Below are 27652 nucleotides of genomic sequence, written 5' to 3' on the forward strand. Positions count from 1 at the left end.
TAAACCAAGAAGGTGGAAGATGAATATAATCAATGAAGTGGTGATAACCACCATGGAGTGAGAAGGGAGGATGTCCCATGTATATAAATATATGTGTTTATTCTTGGAAATCTTTGCAGTTGCTAGGTATCATCTCCTTTCTCCCTCAGTTTTGCTTTATCGAAATCCAATCTCTCTATCATCCTGGCAAGGTCAAAGATGTTTCACAGACTGAGAAACATTGGGAAACAGTGGTATATAGAAACACCAGTGTGGAGGAAAACAAAAACACACCCTGAGGAGGAGGAATACAGTCTTGTCTCGACAAGATGGTGGCGGCACAAATTGGTTCTGTGTATCTTAAAAGAACAATTCTATCAGTGTTCTAGAAGAGTGCTCTGTCTCTACATGGCCTTAGCATATTTTTTTGACAATTCATATTGGTGTTTCTGGGCTGGAATTAAATGTTAAAAGTTCTAGATATTTTCATCAAATTACACAGTATTCCACAAATTTACAAAAGTGTGAAATATATTTTCATACGTATTAAACTGAGTAGCATCTCTCCAGTGCCTTTTTTAGTTGACTTTTTGTCTCAATTCAAAAGTGATAGTTTTACACTGTTTTATCTTTTTTTTTTTTTTTTTTTTTAAAGATTTTATTTATTTGACAGCGAGAGAGGAAACACAAGCAGGGGGAGTGGGAGAGGGAGAAGCAGGCCTCCCGCTGAGCAGGGAGCCCGATGCGGGGCTCGATCCCAGGACCCTGGGATCATGACCTGAGCCGAAGGCAGACGCTTAACGACTGAGCCACCCAGGCGCCCCAACACTGTTTTATCTTTAATAGGAAGGATATTTTATCCCAGGAAGACAGCTAAGAGATGAATCACAGTCTTTTATTTTAGAAGATATGACAATCATCCTAAATTCCTAATTCTGTACAAATAAATAGCAGAGTACTCAGAAACATATTTATCTCTTTAGAAGCATGAATTACTGGTTGATAGAGAAACAAATGCAATTTTTTAACACTCAGGTTCAGAACACAGTATTTTATTTTAACCGAGAGCCTCTTCTCCCCAGTTTCCTTATTGGTCAATTCACTGGTTCATTATAAGAAATACTGGGCACATTCGTCTGTACAAAAACTATATTAGATGCCAAAAGTAAGAGACAGACTTTACCTTTCAGAAGTTTACAGTCAGAAACACTGATGAAAAAGTGGAAGATGACACAAATGGAAAGACAGCAATACAGAAAACTGTAACATAAGATAGAATATGGAAGTAGATACTAAAAATATTTTTAAGTGATACAGAAATGATTAAAGAAAATGGATTCATTCACTTGGGCGGAATCATGAAAAGGTAACTGAAATGGTTCTGGAAATGTTGGTGTAATTATGGTATCTACAGATAAATGGGAGAAAATATTCCAAACTGGGAATTGAAGGAGCAAAAGCTCAGAGGCAGTAAAGGATTAAGTATGGTTATCTATTGTGGGCCAGACATTGGGCTTAGCAACGGCCCTACAATGATGAATATGAAGAAGTTTCTACATGATGGATTCCTAGTCTGTTAACAATGTGAGTACAAGTAGAGAAGTTTTGCCATTTAGACCAGGACCATCCAATGTAGTGACAAAGTAAAGGATATTGAAAGCCAGGGAAAGGAGATTATTCAGCAAAATGCTGGTGTGTGTGTGTGTGTGTGTGTGTGTGTGTGTGTGTCTGTGTGTCTGTGTGTGTGTTGTGTGTATGTGTCTGCTTTAAGCAAGTAGGAGACATAATCATAGTTGTGATATAGGAAGATTAATTTGGAAGAAATAAATAATGTGGAGTTGACAGAAGGGAAATAAGCCAGGGAGGAGTTTACTTCTGCAAATCAAATTCACTTTTTTCTAAGTAAGGTTTTACATTTATCTCTCTCTCCCCTTTAATCTTTTTATTTTTGTGTTTTGGCCTTTGTTTTTTAGTGGGAGATGGATGAAGCTAAGCCAAGTCTTTTGCCCTTTCTTCACTCACCACCTGCTTGGGTTTCTCTTATCATATACCTTACATGGTCTGTCTGTTGCTCCTCACTGTTTATTCCCACATCCACTGTTTTTTTCTGTCATCTCCTTTGTCCCTGATGCCAATCCCAAGTACTCAAAAGCTGGTTGAATATATTACTGCCCATTTTCAAATTCTGATCTTTAAGTTCTTACATGGATGTATGTTTCATTCACATTGGCAGTTCAATTTATTATAAGCAGAGCTTATACTGACAGAATCATATATTCAGGTCTTTTCACTTGAAAAAAATATAAAAGGGAAGAAATTCTGGTGCCTCAGATAAAAAGGCTTCTCAATTACAGGGTGGGATAGGACCAGATGTACGAATACAGAGAAAAAGGATCAAGAATCATGGTAGATAAGATGACAGTGGGACACCAGTATAGGACTATAGTTAAGAAAGGGAACATGATAGTGGGATACATGATAGTAGGATCATAAAATGTAAGAACCATAAGGTATTCAGCATTAATCAGTCCCTACAGATCTGGGCTTAGCACCAAAAGGAATGTGATGACAGGGCCTGCCTAAGGCACAACTGCAAGGTAGTGAATTTGGCTGCAGCAGCTGCCTACCAATCTTTTCCACACCCTTTTCCACTATGGTGATGCCCACCCCTCCAGGCAGCTATCAAGCAGTACTGCCACAGGTGGCCCACCACCCCGGCACTGCCTTCCATTGCAATATCATCTGGCTCTCGGGTTCTCTTTCTGCCATCCTCAAAATTTGAGATCAGGATCCCAGAGCTCTGATAAACTACTTTGGAAAAACAAAGTAGTTGTGTTTTCAAAGGAGACCTTAGAATAATAAGACTTAAACCAAACATAATATGACTCTACAATGGTGCAATTTCAGACAATATGGCGTGTAGTATGGGTGATGTAGTATAGAGATATATTGGGACAGGGAGATATAGTATCTCCCCCTAGTAATGTAGTATATAGTATATATAGTATAGTAGTATAATATACTATGGGCATGTAGTATATTTTCTTGTTCTGTAAAATAAGATATTTTAATATCTTCTTGTTCTATAAAAATAAACTAAAACCACATTATGCATGCAACTATCTACCATAATACATAAATCTGGCACAAAATATTTTATAATGGCTTTAGGTAATTAAATGGGTAAAAAAACCATAATTCATTTAATCCCAAAACATACTGCTCTATACCTTTTCTCGCTGAATTTCAACTTACTCGTTTCTGACCAGTTCTTCAAATTAATAAGGATAATTTAATTTCAGATCCTACACAGCAGGTACTATAGCAACTATCTAATAATCCTGTATTCGGTATCATGAACAAATTATATATGTATACACACACACGTCAGCTTGTATGTATATGTATTCAAACATTCTCCAGTTTGAAATCCCAGGTCATTCACTAAAATATTTTAAAACATTAAACCAGACTAGAGGGGCACCTGGGTGGCTCAGTAGGTTAAGCGTCTGCCTTCGGCTCAGGTCATGATCCCAGCGTCCTGGGATCAAGCCCCTCATCAGGCTCCCTGCTCAGTGGGGAGCCTGCTTCTCCCTCTCCTACTACCCTTGCTTGTGCTCTCTCTCTCTCTCTCTGTCTAATAAATAAATAAAATCTTTAAAAAAACAAATTAGAAAGTGGTCGGTCTCAGTCCTTTTTTCTAGACTGGAAAATAGGACTGTATATATTGAAACTCAAAGCCACATCTCTTGAATCTTTTCTATATGTCTCAGAATATATAAAAGTCTTCAGAACTATGTTTTGGTCAATACTGATTTTGATCAATAGGATGATTCCCAACACATCAAAAGAAAACAGCTGAGGAATAAGTCTTTTAAATCCATGATCTTTAACAGGGAGTTCTATTTAAAGCAAATCATTGCAAATAGTGTGCTTTCATTACAATTTCTTACTAAACTCATAATATGCCTTGTAAATATGCACATTTACTCATTCATTCATTCAACAAGTTATTTCTTCATATTTTTATGTGCCAGTATAAACAAGACCAACAAAGTCTTTGCTTTCATGACATTTAAATTCTGGTTGAAAAGGAAAGACAATGAACAAACAAAATAATGACCATCAGAAGGTAATGGATGCTATGAAGAAAATAAAACATGTTGACAGGATAGTGAACACATGATGTGATGATACTTCCTACAGGAGGGCAATCAAGGGCACCTGGATGGCTCAGTTGGTTAAGCTACTGCCTTTGGCTCAAATCATGATCCTGGAGTCCCAGGATTGAGTCCCATGTCTGGCTCCATGCTCATTGGAGAGCCTGTTTCTCCCTCTGACCCTCCCCCCTTCTCATGCACTCTCTCTCTCTCTCTCTCTCTCTCTCATTCTCTCTCTCTCAAATAAATTAAAAAAAAAAAAAAGGGAGGGCAGTCAAGGCCACTTTGAGGAGATGATCTTTGAGCTGAGACCTGAATTTCTCCAAGGATCTAGAAATGCATAGATGTGAAGGAGGAGCATTCTATGCACAAGGAAGAGCAAATTCCAAGGCCCTCAAGTAGGAACAAACTTAGGAGATCTGAAGCCTAGAATGAAGACTGATGTAACCATCATGTAGTGACTGAGGAGGCAAGGTGAGAAGAAAAGCAACCAGGGAGAAGGGGGTGTGGGCCAAATGATGGAATGCTGCTCAGGCCTTGTTAAAAAAGTCAGGTTTGAGTCTAAGTTAAAGCAGAAAGTGGTGGAGAGTGGTAAGCTGGAGAGTGAAGTTACTTTTTTTTTAAAGATGATTTCATTGCTGTGTGAGAGAGAGATCGCTGGGGGACAGGAGTACAGAAACAAGGGCCAGTGGGGAGACTGTTGGAATTTTTTTTTTTAAAGATTTTATTTATTTGACAGAGAGAGACACAGTGAGAGAGGGAACACAAGCAGGGGAAGTGGGAGAGGGAGAAGCAGGCTTCCCGTGGAGCAGGGAGCCTGATGCAGGGCTCAATCCCAGGACCCTGGGATCATGACCTGAGCCAAAAGCAGACGCTTAACAACTGAGCCACCCAGGCGCCCCAAGAATGTTGGAATTCTTAAGGAGAGTGTTTAGGTGGCTCAGACTAGGGTCATAGTAACTGGGATGGAGAAAAATTCAAGCTATATTTTAGTAGTAGAGCAAACAGAACTTGTTTTATATTGGGTGGTAGGAGGAGGTATAGAAAAGAATCAAATTCAACTCTAAATCCCAGTCAAGCAATGGCACTTACATACTTGTGAAAAAAGCAAAAAATAATTAAAAACTAATGCATATTAAAGTCACTTGTCAAACTAATGCTATTAGAAACAAGACTCCTTTCATTTTAATCCAATAAAATTCAATTTAAAAATATTGGTTAAGTGCCTACTATGTGAAAAGCACTCGGATAAGACGTACAAATCTATCTAATACATAAGACACCATTCTGTGCACTCAGTAACTACTAAAAATAGACGAAATATAATTAACTGGAGAACTAATTTTTAGATAACCCTTTCAAATCAAGTAAAACATTTATTAAATGCCTGCCGTGAGCATAGCACTGCTAAGAATAAAAGGTGGTTATACACAGATGGAAAAAAATGTGCCATCGGCAGCAAGTAATTTAAAATCTAAATGAAAATCATTAATTTCTCCTGGAATTAGCTACCAGAGACTATAAAATATATATCTATCCATTCTATCTTCAGTAAGTTGGGAATCATCATTATATCCCTTTTGAAATCCATCTCTATACTTGCCCAATGGTACCTTGTAGTCATATACCTTTCCTCTTTTATATCATGGCTCAGCAAAACATGTCAAAGGGACTATAGCAATCAGCACACTGTGTTTTTCTTATACTCATACTTTGCTTGGCTCATGCTGTCTTAGGTAGAGAAGCTGCACTGCTAAATTAAAAGGCTATGTACTCACAGTGAGTGGGTTCTGATGACCTAAATGATTGGAAGGAGAATAATTTGCTATGCCATCTGAACTCTGAGTGTGCAGAGCAGAGCTGTGCATGGGGCACAGCTCTGTGCTTTTCTGTGCAGTCATGCGCTAGGATTTCCCATTGCACATAATTAGTCACTTTATATTAAAATAATTAATAAGAAAAGGTTTTAGTATCTTGCATGTTGCTAATGGTGTGTTGCCACCAGCATAAAAATGCTTTCAAAGATATCTGTGGAATGCGAAAGTGTTTCAAACCATCATGAGACATTTTCAGGGCTGCGTGGGAGAACAGTGACAAAGGGTTTGTGTTTTCCAGAATGATTGAAATTACGTTATCTGCTACTTATAATTGTAGGTGTTAAGTGCCAATAGGCTGTTTTCATTGTGAAGAAAAGTTTTGTATTATGTCATAGCCAATGGATGGTATGTTTATATTCATGAGATTTGTGGCAAAGGTTTGTAGAAATGCTTAAGGAGTGGAATTTTTACATATGCAAGCAATTGAAGGTCAGAACACAGAATCATATAGGTGAAACCTACGCTCAGGGACTCAGCACAGCTGACTTCTCTCTGAGTTCAGATGAGTACCTAGAGGCTGGATCTGGCCCTCACGGTGATAAAAATAACATGTTCTCACATTTATGATGATAGACACCTGTTATTTAGACAATTTCTACCAACAGCAAAAAAATGAAAAGCAAAAATCCTCACTGCCAGTGCCTCCCTACTCACAGCTGCTTCCTTTCCATACTAATCACAGCTAAGCAGACACCCATCTCAAAATTGACCAGAGAATGCAAATGGAAATAAAAATCTTCACCAAAGCATCTGAATATGATAGCTGTCTGATGACAGTGCTTAGGAAAAAGGGAAATTTAAAAGAAGAAATGGAACTGAAATGGAACCAGAAAGAGCGAAAGAAAAAGTTTAATATATTTCAAATTAGTAAGTCCATCTTCGGATTTAAATGCCCTATACATATATGAATATGTAAGTAAGAAAAAAATTTGAGCAGGTATATTTATCTTTTTCGAGATGACACTACTGTATTCGCTTAACATTTAGAAGTGCCTATCATGAGAAAGGAGAAATTATTTCTTCTTGTTAGATTGTTAGATTGAACTGGGCCTTATGGAAATGATGGCATTTGTCCTGGGTCTTAAAGAAGAACCAAAATCTTTGTGTAGGAGAAAGATGGAAGATGATAATGTCTAACTAACAGCTCTTTCTGTTCCACAGACAAGTAAAATTAATCCTATTTTGGTGAATGTCTCCACCATGCCTGGGGCAGCTGCCTTCTAGACTCAAGGTTGGTTTTTTCTACCAATAGAGCTGATCCAATCCTGACACCCACTGAGCAATTTTCCAGTTGCCCTTGCTTCTGAGTTACCTAGAGCTGTGTCTTGTGGTTTAAGATTGTACAACTCAGAATTCCATCAGCATTTTCTACTGCCTTTCCTGAAATTGTCCCAATTGAACTGAAAACAAAGCACATGTTCAGATATTCTGCTGTATTCCACCTTTCACATACGCCTTGTCCAGCTTATCAGAATTTTGAACAGGGGCGCCTGGGTGGCTCAGTCGTTAAGCGTCTGCCTTCGGCTCAGGTCATGATCCCAGGGTCCTGGGATCGAGTCCCACATCGGGCTCCCTGCTCGGCGGGAAGCCTGCTTCTCCCTCTCCCACTCCCCCTGCTTGTGTTCCCTCTCTCGCTGTGTCTCTCTCTGTCAAATAAATAAATAAAATCTTTAAAAAAAAAAAAAAAAGAATTTTGAACATTATGGTTTCAATGCTCGTGGATTGTGTTCTGGGACCAAACTGCTTGCATTGATCTAGTCCTGTCACTTGATATTTACCAAAGTAGAAAGAACCTGGTGTCATAAAAACACAGATGATGAAAGAAAATAACTACCTTATGGATGTTTTGCTTAATACGGGGTTTACTGAATATTTGTGAAGGTAACTTGCAAACTAGGAAATTCTACACAAATGTTAAGACAGTAGTTGCAGTAACAGTATTATGCTGCTGGCCTTCCAAAGGATACACTAACCTTGAGCCAATTTTCTCTCATTTTCAGTGATGGCATCATTAGGCAATACACATATCTCTATGTGGTGTTCATATGACTCATATCTAAACCCTGCCAACCATGAGTGAAGTTCGATTGCTGCAACTTCTAAGCACGTCTGGCTCATTGAGAACTAACTTACTAAGGTTCTGGTTGATAATATCAGCATAGACACTATTTTAACTAGAACACTCTCTAATATCTGCAAAAGGAGCAAAAGCTCTATGTTGGTTCTAGTTACAAGCTCAAAGAATGTCAAAAGGACCCTAGAGACAATCTGGCTGGTAGGTCCCAACATGCAGCTTCACAAATTCTCTAAAAATTATGAGAGGAATTGGACATTTTCCAATTCCAATAATACTACTACATATAGACACAAAAACAAGTTTCTCTGATTTTACTTAGAACTACATGAATATGTGATAGAGGAAAACAATAATAAATGAATTTTGTGAATTGTTATAAGCAATTATTAACTAATAACAATTGGTTTTAAAAGAAAGTTACTAATTTTTTAAAAATCTATTATCCCTTGTCTTATCCTCTTACTAATCCATTCTCCATGCTGCTAACATTTTGCCATTTCTAAAAAAAATCAAACCTGATCAAGAGCTTCCTTATTTATATATCCCTTTGAAAATTCTAATTTGCCTAAGGGACAAAGCCCAAACTCTTTATCAGACTGCATAAGACATTCAGTGTCCAAGCCCCAGCCTACCATTGCAGCTATACTTCTTATCAAGCCTCTCAATTCCTTCTCCCACTCATCCACCCACTCGTCTCAACCTCAAACCATACAAAACTGCATGACTTGCAGTTCTTCAAAAGTGCCAGGGTATTTCACACTGCCTTGCCATTGCATACACTGCTACTTCTGCCAGGAGTCTTCTTTCCCTCTTTGTTTGCCTAGCAAACAAACACCTACTCGTCTTTCAAAATTCAGCTCAAGCATTACCTTTTCTGTAAAGTTTCCAGATCATTCCCTCATGGATGTCCACCCTAGTGGAATTCTCACTCTCCCATCTGGGTGTACATATCCTAGTGCATCTTACAGCAGGCACAATTCCTCATTTACAAGCCTGCTCTTGCACTGTCACTCTCTTCTACCCCGCTTCTCACCACAGCCTTCTGATGGTCAGGAAATGTACCATAATTATCTCAGGATCCCAAGTACTAGCACCCTGCCACTCAGCATTGGTGGAAGAAAGGAAAAGAGGGAGGGAAAGAAGCAAAGCTAGAAAGTCCTGTCAATTCTACTCAAAAATATATACCACATCTAACAGTGCCTGAGCAGCTCAGCTGCTACCACTCACATCCTGGCCACTCTCATCTGGATTTCTGCAACAGCCCCTCTCTCTGGTCTTTGCTTTGAATTTTGTCTTATTTGGTCTGTCCTCCATACAGCGGCCAGAGTAACCTTACTGAAAAGTAAACCAGATTGTAGCATTTCTCTGATAAAACCTTCAAAGGCTGAGGGGAGGAGTAAGAGACCTAAATTTCATCTATTCCCAGGAATTCAGCTAGATAGGGATCAAACCATTCTGAACACCTACGAACTCAACAGGAGATCGAAGAAAAGAATAGCAGCAACTCTCTACACAGAAAAGCGACCACTTTCTGGAAGGTAGGACATGCAGAGAAGTGAATCGGAGGCGATATTCAGGAGGATAGACGGCAGGGGAGGGGGCTTCCATCAGCGGCTACCGGCAAGCGATAGAGCCCAGAGCACAAAATCAGAAATTTTAGAAGTTGGCTCCGCTGAGGGACATCGCTCCAGTGGCTAAGCGGGGGTGGAACCCTCGCAGGACAGTGTGGTCTCAGGACCCTCGGGGTCACAGAAAGACCGGGGGTGCCTGAGTGCGGCAGAGCTCCCAGGTATCGGAGCGGGGAAGCCGGCTGCAGAGACAGAGCCGAGGAGTGGGCTCTCAGCTCGGGGTTGCCATAAACCTTGATCCGGGGCACAGTTGGGCCACTGCTCCTCTAGCAGGGATCCAACAAGTGGCAGATCCAGAGAGACTCATCTTACTCCCCCAGGAGGAGCAGCACGGAAGCGCACCGCAGGAATCTAATGGGTTTGGAGACTCCACACGGGGTCCGGTGCCGGAGATAGAAACGCTCAGTCACAGGCTGGGTGAGCACAGAGTGCGGCCAGAGACCGGGGAGACGGGAGTGATTGACCGCTTTTCTCTGGGGGCGCACTGAGGAGTGGGACCCCGAGTTCTCGGCTCCTCTGGGCAGAGATTGGGAGGCCACTGTTTTCACTCTTGTCCTCCAGAGCTGTACAGAAAGCTCGCAGGGAACAAAAGCTCCCGAGACTGAACCCGAGCAGATTACTTAGTCCGGCCCCCAGCAAGGGCGGGGCAATTCCGCCTCCGGCAAAGACCTTTGGGAACCACTGCGACAGGCCCCTCCCCCAGAAGATCAGCAAGAACAGCCAGCCAAGACCAAGTTTACCAATCAATGAGAACAGCAGAATTCCAGCACTAGGGGAATACAGCACATAGAATCCATGGCTTTTTTACCATGATTCTTTAGTCTTTCAAAGTTAATTTTTTTAATTTTCTTTTTTTTCTTTTTCTTTATTTTTTTTTTTTTGAATTTTTCTTTTTCCCTTTTTCAACCAACATCTTATCAATCCCTTTTTTAAAAAAAAATTTTTTTTTTCATTTTTAAAGTCATTCTATCCCTTCATAGTAGTTAACCTTATTTTTGGTATATATATATATATAAGTTGTTCTCTCTTTAAAATTTTGGGATACAGTTTCTTCTAACAGACCAAAATATACCCTAAATCTCTAGTGAATGGCTTTGTTCTAGTCTCCTGCCTGATCACATTCTCTCTCTTTTTTTTTAATCCTCTTTCTTTTTTCAACCAACTTCTTATCTTAATTCCTTTCATAAAATCTTTTATAACTTTCATCTATACAATCATATTCCATCCCTTCATCGTATTTACCATTATTTTTGTACTTATATAAGTTTTTCTTCCTTTAAAATTTTGGGAGGCACTTTCTTCTAACAGACCAAAATATGCCCAAAATCTAGTGTGTGGCACTGATCTATGCACCAGCCTGAACATACTTGATCATATTCTTTTTTTTTTTTTTTATCTTTTTCTTTTTTCTTTCTTTCCCTTTTTTTTTCCCCCCAGTTTCAGGTCTCTTCTGATTTGTTTAGTCTACATTTTTCTGGGGTCGTTGTTACCCTATTAGCATTTTGTTCTCTCATTCATCTATTGTCCTGTGGACAAAATGACAAGATGGAAAAAATCACCTCAACAAAAAGAACAAGAGGCAGTACCGACTGCCAGGGACCTAATTAATATGGACATTAGTATGATATCGGAACTAGAGTTCAGAACGATGATTTCAAACATACTAGGTGGGCTTGAAAAAAGCATGGAAGATATTAGAGAAACATTTTCTGGAGAAACAGAAGAACTAAAATCTAACCAAGTCTAAATCAAAAGGCTATTAATGGGGTGCAATAAAAAATGGAGGCTCTAACTGCTAGGATAGATGAGGCAGAAGACAGAATTAGTGGTAAAGAAGACCAAATGATGGAAAATAAAGAAGCTGAGAAAAAGAGAGATAAACAACTACTGGATCACGAAGGCAGAATTCAAGAGATATGTGATACCATAAGACAAAACAATATTAGAATAATTGGGATCCCAGAAGAAGAAGAGAGAGAGGGGCAGAAGGTATATTGGAGCAAATTATAACAGAGAACTTCCCTAATTTGGGGAAGGAAACAGGCATCAAAATCCAGGAGGCACCGAGAACCCCTCTCAAAGTCAATAAAAATAGGTCAATACCCCGACATCTAATAGTAAAACTTATCAGTCTCAGAGACAAAGAGAAAATCCTGAAAGCAGATCGGGAGAAGAGATCTGTAACCTACAATGGTAGAAACATTAGATTGGCAACAGACCTATCCACAGAGACCTGGCAGGCCAGAAAGGACTGGCATGATATATTCAGAGCACTAAATGAGAAAACTATGCAGCCAAGAATACTATATCCAGCTAGGCTGTCATTGAAAATAGAAGGAGAGATAAAAAGCTTCCAGGACAAACAAAAACTAAAGGAATTTGCAAACACGAAACCAGCCCTCCAAGAAATATTGAAAGGGGTCCTCTAAACAAAGAGAGAGCCTAAAAGTAACATAGACCAGAAAGGAACACAGACAATATACAGTAACAGTCACCTTACAGGCAATACAATGGCACTAAATTCCTATCTTTCAATAGTTACCCTGAATGTAAATGGGCTAAATGCCCCAATCAAAAGACACAGGCTATCAGATTGGATAATAAAACAAGGCCCATCCATATGCTGTCTGCAAGAGACTCATTTTAGACCCAAAGACACCTCCAGACTGAAAGTGAGGGCGTGGAAAAGATTTACCATGCTAATGGACACCAAAAGAAAGCTGGGGTGGCAATCCTTATATCAGACAAAATAGATGTTAAACCAAAGACTGTAATAAGAGATGAGGAAAGACAGTATATCCTACTTAAAGGGTCTATCCAACAAGAAGATCTAACAATTGTAAATATCTATGCCCCTAACATGGGAGCAGCCAATTATAGAAGCCAATTAATAACAAAAGCAAAGAAACACATCAACAACAATACAGTAATAGTGGGGGACTTTAACACCCCCCTCACTGAAATGGACAGATCATCTAAGCAAAAGATCAACAAGGAAATAAAGACTTTAAATGACACACTGGACCAAATGGACTTCACAGACATATTCAGAACATTCCATCCCAAAGCAACAGAATACACATTCTTCTCTAGGGTCCATGGAACATTCTCCAGAATAGATCACATCCTAGGTCACAAATCAGGTCTCAATCAGTACCAAAAGATTGGGATCATTCCCTGCATATTTTCAGACCACAATGCTTTGAAACTAGAACTCAATCACAAGAGGAAAGTTGGAAAGAACTCAAATACATGGAGGCTAAAGAGCATCCTCCTAAAGAATGAATGGGTCAACCAGGAAATTAAAGAAGAATTAAAAAAATTCATGGGAACAAATGAAAATGAAAACACAACTGTTCAAAATCTTTGGGATACAGCAAAGGCGGTCCTAAGAGGAAAGTATATAGCAATAGAAGCCTTTCTCAAGAAACAAGAAAGGTCTCAAATACACAACCTAACCCTACACCTAAAAGAGCTGGAGAAAGAACAGCAAATAAAGCCTAAACCCAGCAGGAGAAAAGAAATAGTAAACATCAGAACAGAAATCAACGAGAGAGAAACCAGAAGAACAGTAGAACAGATCAATGAAACTAGGATGCTAGTTCTTTGAAAGAATTAATAAGATTGATAAACCCCTGGCCAGACTTATCAAAAAGAAAAGAGAAATGACCCAAATCAACAAAATCATGAATGAAAGAGGAGAGATCACAACCAACACCAAAGAAAAACAAACAATTATAAGGACATATTATGAGCAACTTTATGCCAGCAAATTACATAATCTGGAAGAAATGGATGCATTCCTAGAGGTGTATCAACTACCAAAACTGAACCAGGAAGAAATAGAAAACCTGAAAAGACCTATAACCACTAAGGAAATTGAAGCAGTCATCAAAAATATCCCAACAAACAAAAGCCCAGGGCCAGAAGGCTTCCCAGGGGAATTCTACCAAACATTTAAAGAAGAATTAATACCTATTCTTCTGAAACTGTTCCAAAAAATAGAAATGGAAGGAAAACTTCCAAACTCGTTTTATGAGGCCACCATTACCTTGATCCCAAAATCAGACAAAGACCCCATCAAAAAGAATTACAAACCAATGTCCCTAATGAACATGGATGCAAAAATTCTCACCAAAATACTAGCCAAGAGGATCCAACAGTACATTAAAAGGATTATTCACCATGACCAAGTGGGATTTATCCCTGGGCAGCAAGGTTGGTTCAACATCCACATGTCAATCAATGTGATACAATATATTAATAAAAGAAAGAACAAGAACCATATGATCCTCTTAATAGATGCAGAAAAAGCATTTGACAAAGTACAGCATCCTTTCTTGATCAAAACTCTTCAGAGTATAGGCATAGAGGGTACATACCTCAATATCATAAAAGCCATCTATGAAAAACCCACAGCAAATATCATTCTCAATGGGGAAAAACGGAGAGCTTTTGTCCTATGGTCAGGAACACAGCAGGGATGTCCACTGTCACCACTGCTATTCAACATAGTATTAGAAGTCCTAGCCACAGCAATCAGACAACAAAAAGAAATAAAAGGCATCCGAATCGGCAAAGAAGTCAAACTCTCACTCTTGCAGATATGATACTTCATGTGGAAAACCCAAAAGACTCCACCCCAAAACTGCTAGAACTCATACAGGAGTTCAGTCAAGTGGCAGGATATAAAATCAATGCACAGAAATCAGTGGCATTCCTATACACCAACAACAACACAGAAGGAAGAGAAATTAAGGAGTCGATCCCATTAAAATTGCATCCAAAACCATAATATACCTAGCAATAAATCTAACCAACGAGGCAAAGAATCTGTACTCAGAAAACTATAAAATACTCATGAAAGAAACTGAGGAAGTCACAAAGAAATGGAAAAACGTTCCATGCTCATGGATTGGAAGAACAAATATTGTGAAGATGTCAATACTACCTAGAGCAGTCTACACATTTAATGCAATCCCTATCAAAATACCATCAACTTTTTTCAAAGAAATGGAGCACATAATGCTAAAATTTGTATGGAACCAGAAAAGACCTCGAATAGCCAGAGGAATGTTGAAAAAGAAAAGCAAAGCTGGTGGCATTACAATTCTGGACTTCAAGCTCTATTACAAAGCTGTCATCATCAAGATAGTAGGGTACTGGCACAAAAACAGACACATAGATCAATGGAACAGAATAGAGAGCCCAGAAATGGACCCTCAACTCTATGGTCAACCAATCGTCAACAAAGCAGGAAAGAATGTCCATTGGCAAAAAGACGGTCTCTTCAACAAATGGTGTTGGGAAAATTGGACAGCCACATGCAGAAGAATGAAACTGGACCATTTCCTTACACCACACACAAAAATAGACTCCAAATGGTTGAAAAACCTAAATGTGAGACAGGAGTTCATCAAACTCCTAAAGGAGAACACAGGCAGCAACCTCTTCGACCTCAGCCGCAGCAACTTCTTCCTAGAAACATCGCCAAAGGCAAGGGAAGCAAGGGCAAAAATGAACTATTGGGACTTCATCAAGATAAAAAGCTTTTGCACAGCCAAAGAAACAGTCAACAAAACCAAAAGACAACCGACAGAGTGAGAGAAGATATTTGCAAATGACATATCAGATAAAGGGCTAGTATCCAAAATCTATAAAGAACTTACCAAACTCAATACCCAAAGAACAAATGATCCAATCAAGAAATGGGCAGAAGACATGAACAGACATTTTTTCCAAAGAAGACATCCAGATGGCCAACAGACACATGAAAAAGTGCTCAACATCGCTCGGCATCAGGGAAATCCAAATCAAAAGTTCAATGAGATATCACCTCACACCAGTCAGAATGGCTAAAATTAACAAGTCAGGAAACGACAGATGTTGGTGGGGATGCGGAGAAAGGGGAACTCTCCTACACTGTTGGTGGGAATGCAAGCTGGTGTAGCCACTCTGGAAAACAGTATGGAGGTTCCTCAAAAAGTTGAAAATAGAGCTACCATACGACCCAGCATTGCACTACTGGGTATTTACCCCAAAGATACAAATGTAGTGATCCGTAGGGGTACATGCACCCAGATGTTTATAGCAGCAATGTCCACAATAGCCAAACTGTGGAAAGAGCCAAGATGTCCATCAACAGATAAAGAAGAAGTGGTATATATATGCAATGGAATATTATGCAGCCATCAAAAGGAATGGAATCTTGCCGTTTGCAATGACGTGGATGGAACTGGAGGGTATTATGCTGAGCGAAATAAGTCAATCAGAGAAAGACATGTATCATATGATCTCTCTGATATGAGGAATTCTTAATCTCAGGAAACAAATTAAGGGTAGCTGGAGTGCTGGGGGGGTGGGTGGGATGGGATGGCTGGGTGATAGACATTGGGGAGGGTATGTGTTATGGTGAGCGCTGTGAATTCTGTAAGACTGTTGAATCACAGACCTGTACCTCTGAAACAAATAATACATTATATGTTAAAAAAAAAAAAGAAGATAGTAGGAAGGGAAAAATGAAGGGGGGGAAATCGGAGGGGGAGACGAACCATGAGAGACTATGGACTCTGAGAAACAAACAGGGTTCTAGAGGGGAGGGGGGTGGGAGGATGGGTTAGCCTGGTGATGGGTATTGAAGAGGGCAGGTACTGATTGGAGCACTGGGTGTAATATGGAAACAATGAATCATGGAATACTACATCAAAAACTAATGATATAATGTAAGGTGATTAAATAACATAATAAAATTAAAAAAAAAAAACCTTCAAAGTCTTCACATTTAACAACAACAAAAAGATCTTCACATGCCATCTGATCTCTCCAATCTCATGTTGCATGGCACTTCTCTTAATTCAGTACCTCCCACCCAGCCACACTGTTACTCTTTTCTCACCAAGACATCAGAGTTTTCCTGTCGTAGGGCCTTTGGCACTTAATGTGTCAAGAATATTCTTCCCCAGATCTTCACCTTGTTTCTTCCTTCACATTATTCAGATACAAGTTTAAATATAACTTGCTAAAAGAAGTCCTTCCTGACAATCTGGGGTAGCCTCAATCCCTACACAAATACTATAATTGTCTAAATGGAATGCATCACTATCTAAGGTTGTGTTTTATTTGTTCACTTGTTTATTAGCCATGTCCCCCACTGGTAGGCTATAAAAGAGCTTTGTCTATTTAATACTCTGTCCCCATGGCTTAGACAGTCAAGGTGCTCTATCACTGTATGCAGTAGACACTTAATAAATACTTGTTGAAAGGGGAGTGAAAAAAATATTAAGACACCAATATAGTCTTTATATTTCTCTAGTTCATTTACTCTCTCATTTTCCTAGATGACTACTGCACAACTTTTCTCTCCTCAAACCTACACTTCCTCTCCAAAATTGCCAGTGTCTCCATCTGCTCCTACCCCTAGGATACATGTTCTACCCCTCTCTGCTCTGCCCTCTGGGAATTGACCCTATAAATTGACCCAAAGTTTGCCAGTGGCAGTTTTTAGCAAGATATCAAAGTGCCAAAGAAAGGAGTCATGGTAGCTCCTTCCTGCTCCCTTTTCTGCTACAGACTATGTTTCTACCATTTGCTTCATCCTTCTTCTTTTTTTTTTTTTTTTTAAAGGTTTTATTTATTTGAGAGAGAGAGAGAGCACGAGATGGGGGGGGTCATAGGGAGAAGCAGACTCCCCGCCGAGCAGGGAGCCCGATGCGGGACCCGATCCCGGGACTCCAGGATCATGACCTGAGCCGAAGGCAGTCGCTTAACCAACTGAGCCACCCAGGCGCCCTTGCTTCATCCTTCTAAATATACAGCTTCAGAAGCGGACAGTGCCTCTGCTTACCACTGTTTCCTTCCCTTTCCCCATTTAGGCCTAGAAGTGAAACAGCTTCCTGATGGTGTTTGTTTCCTTTGTGATTTCCTGAATCTTTCCAACACGTTAGTAAGATTCTTGAACCAACTGAGTTAGATTCTATGTCCTGATGTGGTCCAGACTAGTACATTCATCCCAGGCTGAAGATATTGCTTCCAACTTTACTAAGAAAATTAGGACACTCAAAAGAAAATTCCTAAGACCTGCTCACCATATCTACCTACCTACCAGCATTTGTTTCACTATCCTCTGCCACCCTGCCTGAGACTGCCTAATTTAGCCACTAGTCACATGTGGCCATTGAGCACTTGAATGTGGCTAGTATAACTGAAAAACTAAATAATCTTACTTAAATTTACTTGATATAAATTTAAATTTAAAATTACTCAATTCATTTATTGGCGATTTTAGTTATGTCTGAACACTTGCGCATATATATATATATATAAAAGTACTTTTACACACTACATTTTTTGAAATCTAAAAAGCAATTAAGTATTTCTGATAAAAATTTAGTGACCAAACTAAAATGCCCATTATATAAAATACACACAGGATTTTGAAGATCTTATACAAAATAAAGAATATAAAATTACTCATTCATAATTTTTATGTTATTACATGTTGAATCAATAATATTTTGAGTATATTAGACAAATAAATATATTATTAATTCATCTGTTTATTTTTAAAAGGTGGCTACTGGAAAAGAAGTAAATTACATGTACAGCTCATATTCTCTGTTTGCCCAGCACTGCTCCAGATCTAGTCCCTGCACCCCTAATTTAAGTCAATCTCTCACTTGTACACTAGTTCACATCCCTTTTACGTACCTAAAGACACCACTTCAGCAATTCTCCCCTCTCTAGCCAAAATTATCAATTTCTCCTCTCAACTGGATTTTTCTCATGCACACATAGATACACTTTTATTTTCCCCTTCCAAAAACATTCTCTTTACCCTATTTCAACCTGTTTTGCTACTCCTCTGGGCATCAAAATTCCCTGAAAGTGTTATCCATATTCATGGTCTCCAATTCCTTTCTTCCCATTCTCTCTTAAACCACTTAAACCCTCCATTGAAACTGCTTTTATTAAAGTAGCCAATCATTTCTATACTGCTTGCCCACTGGTCTAAGTCCTGATGTTAGTTGATCTACTAAATAAATTTGAAAACTCCCTCCTCCTGATAATACGTTCATCCTTCTGGTTTCCATCAGATTCTCTTGGTTTTCCTCTATCACAACTGCTCCTTTTTGGTCCTTTTATTTATCTTTCTACATTTTCCAACCTCTTAACATTGGAGTGCTCCAAGACTCAGTCCTTGGTCTTCTCTCTCTCTCCCCCTTATTCTTTTGGTGATTTATATCTAGTCCTGTGGATTTCCATATCTTCTGCTTGCCAATGATTCCAGAATTTATATCTTGATACCAGAGATAGTCTGAATTCCAAATCATATTTCTTACTGCCTACTTGACATTCTGAACTTAATTTTTCCAAACTGAATTCCAGTCTTTTGGATCTCTATCCTTTGAGTTGCTTGGGCCAAAAATTTCAGTCATTCTTGACTTCTCTCTTTATCACACAACGGTACATAAGTCAGGAAATCCTATTGCCTCTATCTTCAAAATATATCAAGAATCTGACCACTTTTCACCACCTCCACTTTGCCATGCTGATCCAAGCCCCTATCTTCTCTTATGGGTGTTACTGCAACAGCTTCCTGTTTTCTTCGCTTCATCCTTTGCCTTCAACAGTCCATTCTTAACACAGCCGCCAGGATAAGCATGATGACAAGGAAATCAGGTCTTGTCTTTCTTCTGCTCAGGAAATTGAATTATTAGCATTTTGTTTGGAGTATAAATCAAACTCTTAACAACAGCCAACAAATCTCTACATGATATGGTTACGACCACATTTCCTATTAACCTCCAGTTTTGTAACTTCAGACACACCAGCTTCCAAGTTCTTTCTAGAAAACACCAGACATGCTCCCATCTTAGTTAGGCCATTCAGCAACTATTTTCTCTGCCTGGGACAGTTTTCCAGATATCCATGTGCTACTTCCTTTGCATTTTTCAAGTCTTTACTCAGAATTCACCTTTCCTATGAAGGCTGATCTGCCCCTCCCATTTTAAATTGTGAAACTCACTGAAATCTTATCTGCCTTATCCTGCTGTTTTCTGCTGTCATCTCCTTCTTACCACCTCCTTACATACTATATGTTTTAATTCTTTTTGTTAATTTTTTTTTATTTCCTACTCCATTAATATGTACAACCCACAAGGGCAGAGGTTGTGTCCATTTACTGGCTAGCCAAAATAGTGTAGCTGACACATGGGAAATATTCAAAACTGCTTGTCAAATGATAATGATAGCTCAACTTCTTCATTTAGGCTTAATTATTCAATTCTTAATAGCTATGCTTCCCAATACAATCAAGGGCCTAATTCCACTTTAAGAAAAAATAAAATACATTCCAGAATCATCCATATGCCCTTAGATGTGCTTGAAAGTCCTGGTACCCAGAGATCATGGCATGAAGATGGTGGTGCTTTTTAAGCGTAAGACAGAAGGCAGGTGATCTGTGGAGGAGCTGTCCCTAACACTTATCTTGAAGACAGACGAGTTTGCAACAACAGCTGTTCATGAAGCCTAAGGTTTTTTGTTTTGCTTTGTTTTTGTTTTGTTTTGTTTTTGTTGTTTTTTTTGTAGGGATTTACTATCAGATCTTTTTGTTTTTTCATTTTTTTAATTTTATTATGTTATGTTCATCACCATACATTACATCATTAGTTTTTGATGTAGTGTTCCATGATTCATTGTGTATAACACCCAGTGCTCCATTCAATACGTGCCCCCTCTAATACCCATCACCAGGCTAAGCCATCCCCCCACTCATCCCCTCTAGAACCCTCAGTTTGTTTCTTAGAGTCCATAGTCTCATGGTTTATCTCCCCCTCCGATTTCCCCCGCTTCATTTTTCCCTTCCTACTATCTTCTTTTTTTTTTTTTAACAAATAATGTATTATTTGTTTCAGAGGTACAGGTCTGTGATTCAACAGTCTTACACAATTCACAGTGCTCACATAGCACATACCCTCCCCAATGTCTATCACCCAGCCACCCCATCCCTCCCACGCCCCCCCACTCCAGCAACCCTCAGTTTGTTTCCTAAGATTAAGAATTCCTCATATCAGTGAAATCATATGATACATGTCTTTCTCTGATTGACTTATGCAACCTCTTTGACCTCAGCCGCAGCAACTTCTTCCTAGACACATCGCGAAAGGCAAGGGAAGCAAGGGCAAAAATGAACTATTGGGACTTCATCAAGATAAAAAAGCTTTTGCACAGCCAAAGAAACAGTCAACAAAACCAAAAGACAACCAACAGAATGGGAGAAGATATTTGCAAATGACATATCAGATAAAGGGCTAGTATCCAAAATCTATAAAGAACTTCTTAAACTCAACACCCAAAGAACAAATGATCTAATCAAGAAATGGGCAGAAGACATGAACAGACATTTTTCCAAAGAAGACATCCAGATGGCCAACAGACACATGAAAAAGTGCTCAACATCGCTCGGCATCAGGGAAATCCAAATCAAAACCTCAATGAGAAGCCTAAGATTTTTACTACATCATAGAGTTAAAAGCTACTTCTGATTTCTGCTAGTAAAGAAATGAAATAGAAGCCTAGAATGCCCCACCTAGAAGAGCCTGGGTATTATCTGGTCCAATTTCCTCCCACAGCTATTCAGTAGTAGAACCTGAAGTCGGGGTAGCATCCTCCCACCCAAGGGCTAGTTCCATTATCCTGCACTGCCCCAGCTCCTGTTCATGTCTCCCTTTTCGCTCACAAACAGGGACTATAAATGCAGGGTGTTAACTGACAAGAAACTTGTGTTTGTTTACAATGCAATTGTGAAGAAACTGCACGGTTTTTCCTGGAAAAAATAATATTATGCTTCTAGGCAAGCAAGCCCATGTATGCATATTTTACCTAGAATTTAGTTGAAGTATAGTATTAATGGTATTTCAGCACCTAATCACCATTTGTAAAAGTATCGCTGTGGGAAACAGTGCACCATGTTTTAATTCACTGAACTGAATACTCCATAAAAGAGAAAACTCCCCAAAATGTTTCTGTTCTTTCTCCATAGTGAAGGTGTACCATGTACAATAACACAATTGCTTGAGTAGAAAGGGCAGCATTTCCTCCTAGTTGGGAAAACAGACTTTAACAGGTTTGTTGCAGAGCTATCATCATTGACAGAGTAATAGTTATTGTTTTCATACTTACAGTATTAAGGTATTATTAAAATAAACACTAAGGTTCTCCTTAAATTAAACAGTAATATTAAGTACATGATACACTCATTCTCTACTATTTCAGCTTTTGTATATGTGGTAGGCAAAATATTGGTGCTCCCCCCCAAATGTCCCTGTCCTCACCTCAGAAATCTATGACTATGTTAGCTTATATGGCAAAAGAAACTTTGCAGAGGTGGCTGGATTAAGTATCTGGAGATGGGAGATCATCCAGGATTATCTAAGTGGGCCCAACATAATTACATGAGTGCTTAAATCTAAGAACTACTTCTAGCTCTAGTCAGAGAAGGGGACTATGGAAAGAGGGTCAGAGAGTTGATATACAAAAAGGATTCCACCCATTATTGCTGGCTCTGAAGATGTTGGAAGGGGGCCACTAGCCTAGGAATGTGAGTGGTCTTTAGAAGCTGGAAAAGGCAAGGAAACAGATTCTCCCCTAGAGTTTCCAGAAAGGGCCACAGCCCTGTCCATCCCTTAGTTTTAACCCAGCAAGACCCATGTCAAACTTCTGACTTACAAATATGTAAGTTAATAAATTTGTATTGTTTTAGACCACTAAATTTGTTGTGGGAGTAATAAAACCAATACTATAGGCATTTAGAAATATTTTTCTCATTAACTATAACCCAGATATCAACTGGGATCTCCCTTCCTCTTAATATCCAAATTACAGATGCAAATTCCCATTCCACTGATTGTTACAGCCAATCCTTCCCCTAGATTTGAATGCACAGCAAGGATGGGGTGGTTGTCACGGTCATCTCCATCTCTCTGCATATTAAAATAATTCAGTGTGGAAACCATTTTATCATTTCTCTCATATGTGTCCTATTCATGCAGCATAAACCCATATGGAATTTACTTGTTTTCCTGGATTTCCACCAAATTACTTTTGTGCATTAGATTTTCCTGAAGACAGAAAGTTATGCTACAGAAACACAAACCACATAAAATCAATTGTTTTTCAAAAAACTTCCCTTAACCTTCCTGCAACTGAAATTTTTAAAATCTAGTTATGTTTCCTCCTCTCTCAACTCCTATTGCTGAGTACTTTGCAGCCTTTTTTCCTGAACCTTACAAGCCTCAATTTTGGCTCTCTGCTCCCCACCCAGAGGCTTATTGAAGGTTTTGTCTGAACAAAACATTTCTTCCCCTAAGGGGTACAACTAAGATAATCCATTTGTCACCCTTCTACATATGTTGACTATTTGACTATTTAGTACATCTCCTTCCATAATCTGTGCAAGAAAATATTCTCCCTTCCCCACTCTTCCCCATGTATATGCAATAAAACAAAAATTTCATGGCCAAAGATCAAGCTGGATAACCATTAAATTCTTATGGCATCATGACCACCTTTCTCATGAAACAATGAATAAGAAAGGAATATCTAATCTAAACTTTTTATTAAATCAATTTCCTGTTGTCTTAACTTCACATACAAAAAAACAAATGGAACGTTATCAATCCCCAATGTAAAATTACACAGTGTTTGATTTATAAAGCAACTCATTACTGATTTACAGGGAAAAGAGGGAATTTTGTTGACTATTAACTATGTGCCAAGTATTTTGCAGGTATTATCTAATTTAATCAACACAATGAGTAAAAATTATCAAAGAGCATTTGATACTACAAGTCAGCAGAGCACATGTATTTTGTCATTTATTTTTCAATAAATCCATAAGGTAGTTACTGGTATCCCTATAACAGGGATAAATAATGTAAGACGTAGAAAGGTTAAGTAATTTTCTCAGTGGCAAAAGTGATAGAGCCAAGATTCATGACCTGGGACATGTGACCCAGAGATAAGCCTCCTACCCTGGGGCTATAATACTGAACAGTCAAATTACAGTAAAGGAAACTGAAGTTCCAAGAATTCAAACAACTTTTCTAGAGTCCCAACTAATGGGCCAAAGGCTAGCTTCGCCTAGTCCATACAGCATACCAACGTATATGCACTTTCCCCTGCTCGCAGATTCTGCATAGGCTAAACAATTTGTAACCCCAAACAGACAAAAATTTGACTGAAAGATAATCACATTAGCCCATATTCTTCTTCCTTAGTTTTGATGCTAAGATATGCAAACCAAATATATTAAATAATATTTTGGAGATTGATATAATGTATGGTGATTAACATAACATAATAAAATAACAAAAAGAATTCAATAAATAATATTTTGGAGAGGCACAATTTATAGAAAGAGTAAAAACTTTGTAGTGAAAAAGACCCAATTTTATATCTAACACATATAGACTATTTCTGGAAGAATGCTCAAGAAAATGAAGTTTAACTCTAAGAAAACAAAAGTGTGGCTGGGAGACTGGGGCTAAAGAAGATATTTTTCACTTAACACACTTTATAGTTTAAATTTTTTTCTATATAGGGGCACCTGGATGGCTCAGTTGATTAAGTGTCTACCTTCGGCTAGGGTCATGATCCCAGTGTCCTAGGATTGAGCCCCGTGGGGCTCCCTGCTCAGCGGGGAGCCTGCTTCTCTCTCTCTCCCTCTGCCTCTTCCCACTGTTCATGCTCTCTCTCTCAAATAAATAAATAAAATCTTTTAAAAGTAAATAAATACATTTTTTCTATATAGAAAAATACATATTTTTCTATTTCTCTATTATACTGAAAAAATGCATTAATTTTTAGAGATATATTTAATGTAAAGGTCCTAGCCTAGTAAATAGCACAGAGCAGGCACTTAATAAGTGGACTTTTCCTTTTTTTTTTTTTAATTAAGTTTGTTTCCTGTCAACCTTGTTACCATTTTGTGTTTACAAGTATGTGAAAGAATAGCTTAAGACAATTCAGTGGTTGTTCCTACCCGGTCAGAGGCCTGAGTGGTGGGGTCTGCAGAGCCATCTCAGTGCTGAGCTGAGCGCTCCAGTCTTCCTCAAAGAAACGGTGAGTAGACACAGAGGGCACTGCACGCCTTCAGTTGCATCTGCGACCTCAGGTTGAGTAGCAGTAAATTCACGAGTCACCCCAAAATTCCTCCTTGGTCAGAGTCTTTTCAGCAGTGGTCTGCTCTTCCTTATCAATCTTCTCGGAATCTCTGTAGAAGGAAAGATCAAGCACGACCTCCCCCAGGCGTTCATGGGAGACGGTGCTGCGCATGCGCAGGAACTCCCGGACCAGCAGCCACCACATCGGACCTACTGAGCTCTCTTTTTCTTAGAAGAGATCACGATGTCCACATCCTGCAGAAAGAGTCTGTGTTACACAGAGCAACGGTAGGGAGGTTAACATAAGACGTCTGTGATCCTGCTAATCAGCCCTGGGATCAGCTACTACCAGAAGTTACAATCCCAGAAAGCTGCCTGCATCTCGTGAGTGAAGATTCTAGGAATGAAGCGGCCAGCAACAGGAATGGTTCCAGCAGTGACGGCAAACTTTAGCACAGCTCGCTGGCCCGTATTCCCAGAGGATATGACACTGACATCAGCCAGGTTTTGAATGGTAACAACGGTAGGAGCTATCAGAAGCTCCTCCCATGTTCTCCTCAGATTTATGATGCAGACGCCATCATTTTCCCTTTTGTAAATATCCTGTTCCAGGGGCACCTGTGTGGCTCAGTTAGTTAAGCGTCTGCCTTTGGCTCAGGTCATGATCTCCGGGTCCCAGATCGAGCCCAATCTGGGCTCCCTGCTCAGCGGGGAGTCTGCTTCTCCCTCTCCTCCCCACTTGTGCTCTCTCTCGCTATCTCTGTCTTTCCCTCTCAAATAAATAAAATCTTTTAAAAAAAAAATCCTGTTCCATTTGGAAGTCAAGGTTGTGACACCTGAGTTCCTGCTGAAAGGAATTTGAGGACGTCCTCCTCCTTCATTTGCAGAACATCAAGGGCTCCAGCCGTGGTGAAAGTTTCCCTTCTCGTTTACAATGGGTACCCAGAACAATGCCATATGGACTCCTCTCTAGTTAGTGCAGAAATCTCCACTTTTTATTCAAAGATGAGAAATACCTCCAATATCAACAGGATACAAAATTCCTAAGAAAGAATTGTTTTAAAGCCAAATAGTGCCCTCACTTCACAGATGCCGCTTCTCAACAAAAGTATGGTCTCTAATAGTTTTCTTCCCATACCTTCAAAAAGAGGCAATTTCTTAGGAAGAGAGTTAAGAATGTAAAAGATACACTGGACCTTTGTTTAAGAAACCATACTAAACTTGACTTGGCTTAATGGAGCTAGCTTACAAAATTCATAGAACAAGAAATGTTTTAATTGCAGACAAATTAATTCAGAACTTCAAGTGTTAAGATATATGTAGTCTATAAAATTTTGCAGCTCCTATAAAAACACTAAAGTAAAACACAATACTTAAAGAAAAAAGTTGCAGGTTTAGTATATCTAATTATCACTAGATTTTTCACACACACACAAAATGAAAAATTGCTGTAATTGTCAGGATATTTATAAGAGGCATTTTCTGAGTTGTTAGGTTCTTAGAACAGATTTTCTCCATTTGAAAGGAAAGAACGGTGAAGGTAGAAAAGCAGGACAATAGTGTATCACTTGGCTCATTAAAAAGAAAAATTACTGCTTCTCCTTAACTAAGGTGAATTAGAGGTACTTTCAGAAACAAAACGGAAAAGATAAAGATTATGTTGTTTTGAAAGATGTCTACAAAATCCGTGAAAAAATTAGAAAGGTTAGTGAAGAGTTTAATATTATATATTAGTCATATAGCTTGTGGCCAATCACCCTACTTATAAAATAACCAATATATGTTGATTTCTAAAGCAACAGTCTTTTCAAAGGGTAGGCAGCAACTAATGTTTTTGCTTATTCAACAAATCCACAAATGTTTATCTAATATATTCTAAGTGCAAGGTCTTATTCTAAGTGCTGGGAGTGATGGACTAACACACCATACCCAGTCCCTGACCACAGTCACCAAAAAAGTTAAAGAATCGGACATTATTTCTGCTGAAATGCAACTTAAAACCTGGTGGGGCATATGAGACATGTAATTAATTATGATAAAAGACAGTATTTGAAAACTGTCTACTGAGTACAACAAATACGCCACAATAGATGCTCAAAAGGAGGATGTGGCTACATGAACAGAGAAACATTAATGGAGGACATGATATTTGGCAAAGCATCAATCCCACCATGGTCTTCATCAGTCACGCCCTCTTGTGATATGATGGGGAAAGCTTAGGCTTCAGAGCTAGCTGATCTGAATGCTGGTTCTGTTACCACCACCTGTGCAAGGGTGGGTAAATTTCTTATCCTCTGTGAACCTACTTCTTTAGGTAAAGTGAAGGTAAACAATATCCTCAAGCCTTTTTCAATTTTCTTTTAGGGACACAGCCATCCTCACCTGATAATTTCTTAGCCCTTCCCAATCTGGTTTTATTCCACATTTGATCACTGAGATCAGCATTGCAACAGTCACCCCTTCATTATTATTTTATGATTGTTAAAGCCAACTGAGGTCTTTTAACCATTATCTTAATCTCTCTGCTGCCTTTGACTCCCTAGATTAATCTCCTTAAAATGCTTAAAACTCCTTAAAACTCTTTCCTCTCCGGTCTTAACAGCACACTTGCAGCTACTCTCTTCTGTAGGAATATTTTTCAAAGTACAGGTCAAGACTCACTCGTGAACTCAATTAGTGGATTACCACCACAAATTTGCGTTTTTTTAAATAAAATAAAAGAGAATTGACTTGAAAACATCTGATGCATCACACTGATTATAATATTATT

Source organism: Halichoerus grypus, chromosome 3 (assembly GCF_964656455.1).
Source record: "Halichoerus grypus chromosome 3, mHalGry1.hap1.1, whole genome shotgun sequence".
Classification (NCBI taxonomy): domain Eukaryota; kingdom Metazoa; phylum Chordata; class Mammalia; order Carnivora; family Phocidae; genus Halichoerus; species Halichoerus grypus.